Source organism: Vombatus ursinus, unplaced genomic scaffold, assembly GCF_900497805.2.
Source record: "Vombatus ursinus unplaced genomic scaffold, bare-nosed wombat genome assembly UNPS02014791.1, whole genome shotgun sequence".
Taxonomy (NCBI): Eukaryota; Metazoa; Chordata; class Mammalia; order Diprotodontia; family Vombatidae; genus Vombatus; species Vombatus ursinus.
Genome location: NW_020954569.1, coordinates 41,358,094 through 41,368,547, shown reverse-complemented (window position 1 = coordinate 41,368,547; position 10,454 = coordinate 41,358,094). Strand labels below are relative to the sequence as shown.

At 35.7% G+C, this 10,454-nt stretch overlaps 1 pseudogene; it reads right to left on the bottom strand.

Moving 5' to 3' along the window:
- Nucleotides 1–1,700: 1,700 nt before the first annotated feature.
- On the bottom strand, nt 1,701–3,081 carry LOC114048043 (annotated as a pseudogene).
- Nucleotides 3,082–10,454: the final 7,373 nt, after the last annotated feature.

Here is a 10,454-nt window from a genome sequence, read left to right as displayed (position 1 = left end):
GATCATTTATCAATGGGGAATGGCTCTTATTTTTATAAATCTGACTCAGTTCTCTATATTTTTGAGAAATGAAGCTTTTCTCAGAGAAACTTGCTACAATTTTTTTTACATGCACTTCTGCTAAATGCATTTCCCTCCATTTTATTGTCTGCCTTGTTTCTTCTATTCTTTCTCTCCTTTCAACTTCTCCCTCCTCAAAAGTGTTTTGCTTCTGAATAATCCCTCCCTTCATCTTCCCTCCCTTCTATCACCCCACCTTCTCTTATTCCCCTCCTCTCTTACTTTCTTGTAGGGTAACATAGATTTCTATACCCAAGTGAGTGTATATGTCAGGCCTGCAAAACATGCAGCCTGCCAAAAGATTTTCTCTGCGTAAAAAAGATGCTTTCCTCTGTATTTTTCATGCACTGCCTAAAAGCTTTTGGCATGCTCTAAGTAACCTGAGGGCCAGAAGCAGCCTGCTGGCCATAGGCTGTGCAGGCCTGGTGTATGTCATCCCCTCTTTTGAGACAATTCTGGTGAAATTCATTCTCCCTCACTTCTCCCCTTCACTGTAAAAAGTTTTTCTTGTCTCTTTTATATGAAATAATTTACCCCATTCTACATCTCCCTATCTCTTTCTCATCCCTTAATTTTATTTTTTAGAAATAATCCCTTCGTATTCAACTCACATCTTTGCCCTCTGTCTATACATATTCCTTCTAACTACCCTAATAAATATAAAGGTCTTATGAGTTACATATATCATTTTCCCTTGAAGGAATGTAAACAGTTTAACCTTATTAAGTCCCTTAGGATTTCCCTTTCCTGTTTACTTTTTTATACTTCTCTTGAGTCTTGCACTTGAAAGTCAAATTTTCTATTTAGCTCTGGTCTTTTCATCCTGACTGCTTAAAAGTCCTTTATCTCACTGAATATCCTTTTTTTTTCCCCTGAAGGATTATACTCAGTTTTGCTAGATAGATGATTCTTGGTTGTAATCCTATCTCCCTTGCCCTCTGGAATATCATATTCCAAGCCCTCAGATCCTTTAATGTAGAGACTGCTAAATCTTGTGTGATCCTGACTGTGGCTCCACGACACTTGAATTTTTTTTTCTTTCTGGCTGCTTGTAATATTTTCTACTTGACTTGGGAACTCTGGAATTTGGCTATGATATTCCTGGGAGTTTTCTTTTTGGCATCTATTTCTCAAAGTGATCAGTGGATTCTTTCTATTTCTATTTCACCCTCTGGTTCTAGAATATCAGGGCAATTTTCCTTGATAATTTCTTGAAAGAAGATATCTAGGCTCTTTCTTTGATCATGGCTTCCAGGTAGTCCAGTAATTATTAAATTATCTCTCCTGGATCTATTTTCCAGGTCAGTTGTTTTTCCAATGAAATATTTCATATTGTTTTCTATTTTTTTTCATTCTTTTGGATTTGCTTAATTGTTTCATTAGCTTCCATTTGCTCCCTTCTAATGTTTAAGAAATTGTTTTCTTCAGTGAGCTTTTGGACCTCCTTTTCCATTAGGCCAGTTCTGCTCTTTAAGGAATTCTTCTCCTCATTGGCTTTTTGTACCTCTTTTAACATTTGGTCTAGTCTTTTTTTTGAGGTGTTATTTTTTTTAAGAGTAAAATAAAATGAAACAGCCAATTTTATTCAAATTCACAATATTTCAGGTTCTCTCTAGAACTAAATATTTTGTATAATGTTTATTTAAGTGGGAATTTTCCAATATGTTTCTCTTCCAAAGTATTTTAATAGAAACCAGAGTCTTGAGTAGCCCAGTTAGGAGCCTCTGACCTACTATTCTGATTAAGTTTTTTCTCAATATTCATGGCCAGCATCTGGCTTCTAAAAGAAAGGCTTTTAGTCTTTTCAATCACTTGCTGATAGGATGAGACTGCATTGTTACTCATAACCACATGGCCCAGTTCGGAGTCAATCATGGCATCAAGCCTGGCATTTCTAATCAAATTGACAATCCATCTTTCAGCTTCTTCAGGAGTCACGTTCAACTTATCTGCCAACATGCTTATGCTAATACATTGATGAATGCAACAGAAAGTCTCAAATATGAAAAGTAGAGCATTTTCAATGAAATCCTCAAGGCAAGCCACCAGGAAAAAGTCATTCACAAGAACCGATTCACATTCTCTTAACTTTTTCTGGGCACCATCAAAGTCAAAGTTAACATACAAGCATTCAACAAACTCTATTATAGGATCTTTGTATGTGTAGGACTCCTGCTGAATAACTTTGACTAGGTCTTTTAATACCTGTCTTCATTTTCAAACATCTTTGTTTGTTATGACTGCAGTAGTCAAATAGCGCAGAATATGTGGACACATAGTTTGAATTACATTAAGATACTGTGATTGGTAAAGGCAGGGATCAATAATGTTGTCTCAACCTTCTGGGTGGTTGAAGAACACAAACAGAGAACAATGAATCGGCCATGTTCTCTGCTGAAGGGATTGGAGTGGAGAACTGACAGAATTATTATCTATGGTTTCTTTCAATCTTGTGAGGTCTTCCATGGCTGCATCCCAATTCTGCATTAAAATTTCAGATGCTAGTTTTCCCCACAGTAAACTCAAAGCACTTCTGTCAGTTGAGGGGACCAACACCCTAAAAAAGTAGAGATACTCTGCTGTTCCTGAATAGTTGCCACATTCATTCTGGAATTTTGCATATCTATAGAGTATTTCTAAATATTCTTGTCTAAAACCATGTTTATCAGCCAAGTAGTCAAACAGCATCTGACCATCCCTGGTAGACTGCATTTGCCTTGTTGTTTCTGGATTTTCAAACATCTTGACAATAGGTTCAGTTTCTGCCTGCAGCTGTTTTAGTTCTGCAACAACAGTAGTTCTTTTTTCACGCAAAGCATGAGGAATGTCATCAGAATAAAGGTTTTTATACACATCCATTGCAAAGTCCACCATGTTTGTGTCACTAAGAAGGTCCAATTTTCCTTGAAGTAATTCTTTTTCATTATATATCTCCTTGACTGATAGAAACTCGAGCAACGGGAAGACCAGATGGCAGTCCAAAAAGTGCTGGATACGAGTAGTAAGATCGTACTCGGCCATCTTGCCGGGAAAAAGGGAGTAACTCCTGGCTAAGCTTTATTGATACAGCTGTAGAGGGAACAAACAGAATTAAGGTGTTATTTTCTTAAGTATTTGTTGTGTCTCCTTTACCATGCTGTTGAATTATTTTTTGTGATTTTCTTCCATCACTTTCAATTCCCTTCCCGATCCACCCCCCCACCTCTCTTACTTGATCTTCAAACTCCTTTTTGAGCTCTTCCACAATCCAAGACCAATTTGTATTTTTCTGTGAGGCTTTGGATGTAGGAGCTTTGACTTTGCTGTCTTCTTCTGAGCATGTGTTTTGATCGTGTGTGTGTGTGTGTGTGTGTGTGTGTGTGTGTGTGTGTGTGTTTTTCTCTGTGGATAATAATATAAATTCCTTAATGGTAGGGACAGTTTTGCTTTTGCCTTTGTATAGAATACTGCCTGTCATATAGTAGGTGATTAATAAATGCTTTCTTACTGATTAATTCTCACAACAATCCTGTGAGATAGGTGATGTTATTATCTCTGTTTTATAGAGGATGAAACTGAGGCTCAAAAACTAATCCTCAGTCCCATATTTAGTAAACTTTTGAGGTGTGATCAAAACCCTGATCTTAATGACTCCAAATCTATTACTCTAGCTATTTTACTATTCTTGAAATTTAATATTAAGTAAGGTTTCAGATGAGGATAACAATGATGATAATAATAAGAACAATCAATAAAAAACTCATATTATCATATCACTTTAAGACTTACAGAGAGAGAGAGATAAAGCACACAGATACATCTGTGGTACAACTCTTTCTAAACCATTTTGTCCCTATGGTGTGTTAGAAACTATTCACCAGTAGGGTATCAGATATTCTTCAGTATCTATTGTCACCTTGCTAATGTAGAAAAATTGCAGCTGAATAGCTAGAACATAATTTTGTTGTTCATTTGTTTCAGTTGCCTCTGACTTCATGATCCCACTTGGAGTTTTCTTGGCAACGATACTGAAGTGGTTTGTCATTTCCTTTCCCAGCTCATTTTGAAGATGAGGAAACTGCGGCAAACAGGGTTAAGTGACTTGCTGAGATTTTTCCACCAGAAAAATCTGCAACAGTGTTACTAGGGGGAATATAGATAAAATGATAGAATGAACAGTCTATGGCTAGAATTTCTAAACCAAAGGAAACATGTAATACAGTAGGATTAATCATAGATTTGGAGCTGGAAGAGACCTTAGATATCATTAAGCCCAATGCCCTAAATTATAAACTTAATTTATAAAATGAAACTAGGGTTAAACTGACTTGTCTAGGGCCAGATTAATAGTAAGTATCTGTGAAGGAATAAAAACCAGGTCTTCCTTACTCTAGGCTTCATATCACACTGCCTCTCATGGATAATAGACACTATGAAATCTACTCTTCATCATGATCTTTCAGCTTCTAATGATTATTACTAGGAGATAGTAACATCTTTAATTGCATCTCCAACATTTCTATTATTCCTTCATCTCATTCATGTGAATGCTTCCTTTCATGCTGCAGATTGCTGCCCATTTACACCTCACTTGCACAAGCCATTAGTATATTATATCATAAGAAAAAAGTGAATTATCTTCCTGTGAGCCATTGTATGTATGAACAGATGTACATTTTCCAAATGTGAGATATAGAATCACATATATTACACACGTGCACATTTACATACATGCACTCACAGATATACACATTCGTGGATGCATAATATCAGCAGAGTAAGTGCCAGTTGCCAGTGGAAACTTCCTAAAACTGAAGATGTTTTTGATTAGCCATGATCTAGGTAGCATCAAAAATATTGTCACCCGGCAGCTGCATTGATTTGTCTCACTCTTGGCTTGTGCCACAAGTCTAAGAGCAGTTGGGGACTTCTAGTATCAATATCTATATTTCAGAAACTCACACCATATTGGAAATGTTCTACTTAATGTAATTCAGATCTTCTTCACCCATTCTAAAATGCTGAAAACTTCCTAGGGAATGTAAATGCATTCTGAGGATCAGTTGGAGGGGGAAAATATAGACTGAATCCAGTTTAGCCTAAAAGTAGTCTCTAAGTGAGTAGTTCATTCATATTTAGTGTTATTTCAACTCCTAGGAGAAGCTGGAAGGAGAATTGTGTCAATCCAATCTACATAGAAAATTTGGTCTCAATTAGTGAGATGACTTGAATTTTAAAATTATTAGCACAAAGCTAAAATTATTAGCTTTTGTAAACACTTTAAGATTTTTTGGTACTTTTCATTGCTAATTAAAAAGAGTGTGCCACATCATGAGAATCCCTCAGGATCACACTAATCTGGGAGGGCGTCAGACCCTTCTTGGACAGCTTGTAGATGTGCTCCTTCACATCGTCCAAGGTGAGTTTCAGTCCCGTTGGCACCCTGCAGCACTGCAGCAGAGCCAACCTTCCCAGGAGCATACAAGTCAACCACAAGGGCAATGATCAGGCAGCAAAAGAGTGAGAAATGTTGAGAACAGGGCAAGAAATCGCTCGATTTGCCAGAAGTGACCCACTGATGTTCTTGACAGAAACTTTGACCCTCTTTTTCTGATTTGAGCCATTTCACACCTCTTTAGACAGACTATTTGCCTCCCACCCCCATGATTATTAAGTTAACAAGCACACTAAAGTCAGGGACTGACCTAAATACTGGGGATAGAGAAAAGACAAAAGACAATCTGTGCTCTAAAAGGAGCTAACGGTCTGATGGGGAACATAACATGCAAACAACTATGTACAAACAAGATATAAAAGTGATAAATTGGAGGTAATTAATAGTGAGAAGGCTCTAGCATTAAGAGAGATGAGGAAAAGCTTGCAGAAGTCAGGACTTCAGGTGATACTTGAAGGAAACTTTGTGACCCTGTGAGTGTCAGTTAATCTCTGTCTGTCTCATTTTCCTCAACTGTAAAAAAAAAATGGGGATAATAATAACACTTACTTCCCAGGATTGTTATGAGATGAGATAATATTTCTAAAGCATTTAGCAAAGTGCCTGACACATGGTAGGTACTAATGAATGTGTGTTCCTTTCCTCCTTCTCCTTTACCAATGATAAAGGTAAGTTTACAGAAATCACTAAGTTATTTGTGGATATAAAATACTAGACCTTTCTATAAACATGGAATAGTATACAGAGTTTTTTTTTTTCAATTCAATAATTCGGGAGCTTAATGTTTTCAATAGTCTTAAATTAAGTATTGCTGGAAGTTTTATTTCCTAAGGCAGATATACCTTAACTTGTAAAGGGACAGTGCATAATTTCAGTTGCAGGAAATATTTCTTAAGTGCTTACTATATGCAAGGCAAAAAGAATTGAACCAATCACTACCTGGAAAGTAAGCAATTGAGAAATTAGCTTGCTCATTGGTTAAAAGGTCTGCTTGGATCACTCAGGTAGAGAAAGTAGCAGAGGACAAACTGTCAAATTCTGAGACAATTCTGCATTGTGAATAGAGAGCTGGCCTTCGTGTCAGGAAGACCTAGGTTCAAGATCTGTCTCTGACACATATTGGTTCTGTGACCCTGGGCAATTCATGTAACTTCTTAGTGTCCCTGGAAACTTTCTAAGATTATAAATTTCAGAAAGGGTGCAAATAAGCATTCATAGAGGGAATTAATTTATCAGCAGTCTCCATGCCAATGAGATCATAGCTCTGGCCCAAAAAAATTGTACAACAAACATAAAATATAATCACATTATTCCATGTTGACTCAATCCAGTCCCCAAATCAAAGAAATCATGACTCTTGTACAACAAAACAAAACCAAAGAAAAATAAACAAATAAAAAACTGTGTAATGCACATAAAGCAACTATATTTTATTAATCTATGCTGACTCAATCTAGTTAAATGAGGTATTTCACAAGAAATCTTGATATCCTCAGAATGGGTATTCCTTGAGTGAGAATATCAATCATGTGTAAATTATATTGCTGGGGATAATTTCTTGCTTCCTTTCACCATCTGAAAGATTTCCAATTTCTAATTCATTTGAGCCTAGGCAGTCCCTGAAGAACTATCCATTAGACTAACTCAGTAGAATTTTATTATTTTTAAATAAGGTCGAAGGACAAATTATACATTTTAATTATTTTCAGGTTAGAAAGACATTATCTGTATGAACACTACTATGCAGCAAGTTAGTTCCCTTAATTCATTCACTTTGGGACAGATAAGAAACTGTTTAATATATATCAGTGCAGGAGAAACCAGGAAATAATGCTGCATAAAGCAATGCATTCAAGATACAGTACAAGGAACTTCCCAGTGCAATCAATGCATAGGAATTAGAATATTTGGTTCTAGTCATACACTACACTCTTAGAAACAGAAATCTGAAGAGAAGAACTGTATCTAATGTTTTAAAGTAAGAATGAGAAATTTTATTTATCTTAAGAATATTTTCTTTGTGGCAGGAGTTAAAATGTAAATGCACCTCACTTTTAGATGCTATATAAAACCATGCACATAGTAGGCACTTTCTAAATATTTATTTAATATAGGGGAAATATAGATGTAGTTCTCTTAAAATGATTTACCTTTATACCATGGTTATTACTGCTGTTGTTTGTGATTTTCGCCAGACCTGTGATTTCATCATTATAGGGTGCATGGATAGATTTGAGAGGATTGATGAACTTGAATGAGGGGAAAAATAAATCATTACTTTCACAAATCTTTGATTTCCTTTGTAATTTGGTGTAGTTTGTTTTATGCATTAAAAATATTTTTCAAAGAAGAGGTACATGAGTTTTAACTGAATAACAAAGGGGTCCACCTATATGCCAAAAATAAAAATTTAGATGGTCTAGATGATCTCTATGGTCTCTTACAGAGTTTTGATTCTGCAACCTGTGATTTTTTTTTGTATTAAAGATGTTGAGAAAATAATTTCTATGAAGTATAATATTTCTATGACAAAATCCATTCTGAATTCTAACTTAGAACAAGAAAAGCACATTACCCGTACCACAACAGAATCAGGACTGCTTCGAGTGGTGAATGTAAGCTCTATACCAGTTCTAAATCATTGGTTGTGGGTCCCTTGGCTTGGATCTCTGGAAGGATGAAGGCTAGTGGTGATGAACTATGCTGGCGGATGGGGTGTACTATGGCATAAGTAGTTATGGTGGAAGGAAAATAGGGCTCCCTACCACTATAAACTCTTACATGATCATATTTCAGATCCACTTGGCTTTGTAGTCACCCTTTCCCCTTTTTTCCTACCAGTTCTATAGATTCTTTTCCCACAGCTACCTGTTGCTTGGGACCATAGTTTCTCTCTTTTTTCACCTCATGGAGGAACAGAAAATAATCTCCCTCTTATTTTATAAATGAAGAAACTGAGCATCAGAGGGATTAAATGAGTTTTCCAATGCCATTCCATCAGTCAGCTTTAGGACCATGAGTAAAACCATAATTTATAATTTTCATTCACCAATACAATGGATTAAGTAGGCACCTGAAGATTGGCTTGAGAGACTAACCACAATGAATAACATTATGAATAACATTTTTTTCTATGAAAAATGTTTATACTAAACTTTCCACAATAAGTTTTCCAAACAATTTTTGAACATAAGTCATTTGTAAGTTTAGGGGAGGTAACTTTCTAACTTTATTTTTGTCAAGAGATTGTTAAAATAGGAGAGATTAAAATATGCTCATACTCCTCTGAATAGATTAGTAAGGAAACTGAAGATAACACATAAGAACAATGTACCTGCCATGTATCGATAACCTATGGTATATCAATAATAACATATTATCTTTCTACATTAGAATAAATCTCTAATCCCATTACATTGGTATACCCTTCACTGGCATAAGAAAGAACCCATTCAGCCCCAGTCACCGTGGGTGATTTTTTTTCCATTCCTTCCCAAATATCTAAAGCAGAAGATCCAAAGTAGTGAGGTCTTTTATTCATCATCTTGATGAGTAGAGTAGTCTGATAAAGAACTGGGGTTGTTTTTGATTATTTTTCACTCTTGCTATATGACTGGACCACATTTTTTCTGGTCATACATTTTCATATCACTTCTGCATATCATTGATAATGTGTTTCAGTATGCTGAGACTTACCCTGCATCTCTCCATTACTCTCTCAATGATCTTCATCTATAGTTTTTTGGAGTCTGTAAGTACTAGTCTTTGAACTGCAGATGTACAACATCACTGGAAGACCCTTGGTATTAAAAAGATGGCCATATGTTTCATTGAGGAGTTGGAATTACTAATAAAACTAAGTTTCCAAAGTCATTATACCTTGCTATCCTTTGAAATTCTGACTTTATATCATCATTCATGTACATGGTCTGTCATGTAAATCAATTAGACATTATTTAATACCTCATATGTTCAAAGCACTATGAATACAAAGACAAAATTAAAACAGTCCTTACTCTCAAGGCACTTACATTCTAATAAGAGAAAAATAGGTACATATATAGTTATATACAAAATACACAGATACACAAAGCATATATAAAGTAATCTTGTAGGTGGAGAAACTAGTATCTGGAGGAGAAGGAAAGACCACTTGAAAAAGGTAGTACTGGAGCTAAGTATTGAAAAAAGCAACCAAGATTCCAGGAGAGAATTATAGGACTTAATATAAAAAGTATTGATGAGGAGAAGGCTGGACAATAGAGTGGATAGACGTGAATCTTTAATAAGACTATAAATAGAAGCTAGGGCCAGGTTGTCAACAGCTTTAGATGGAAAAAATACTTTATATTTGTTCCCAGAATTGATACAAAGCCAATGTAGTTTGCTGAGCATGTATGTTGGAAAAATATGACGTTGCAAGACTTGAGCTTTGAGAAAATCACTTTGACAGCAACATGGAGGGTAGATTGGAATGGGAAAGAGACCTGAGGATGAGAAATATTGCTACAAGTCAATTATTGCAATAGTCCTCATAAAAGATTATGAGGACCTGAACTAGGGTGAGCATGACATAGGTGATCATTAAAAAAGGTTATGAAGAAGTTGGGAAGGTAGAAGGTTATCCAAGAAAGAGTGTTATCATGCAAATTCAGAGAGGACAGAGTATCCAGGAGGAGAATATGACCAATGGTGTGAAATATTATAGAAGTTAAGAAAAGTAAATATCAAGAAAAAGTCATTGATTTAACAATGAAGAGAACATTTGTAAATTTGGAAGGAATAATTTCAGTTGAATAAATCACAAACCAAATTGCAGAGGCCTTAGAATTGAGTGAGAGGAGAGGAAGTGGGAGCACTGAGTATAAATGGCTTTTTCAAAGAGCTTAGGGGAGAATAGAATGAGAGAAGATGACAGCCAATCGATGTATCCAAGACATGTATGTACAAACGCATATGT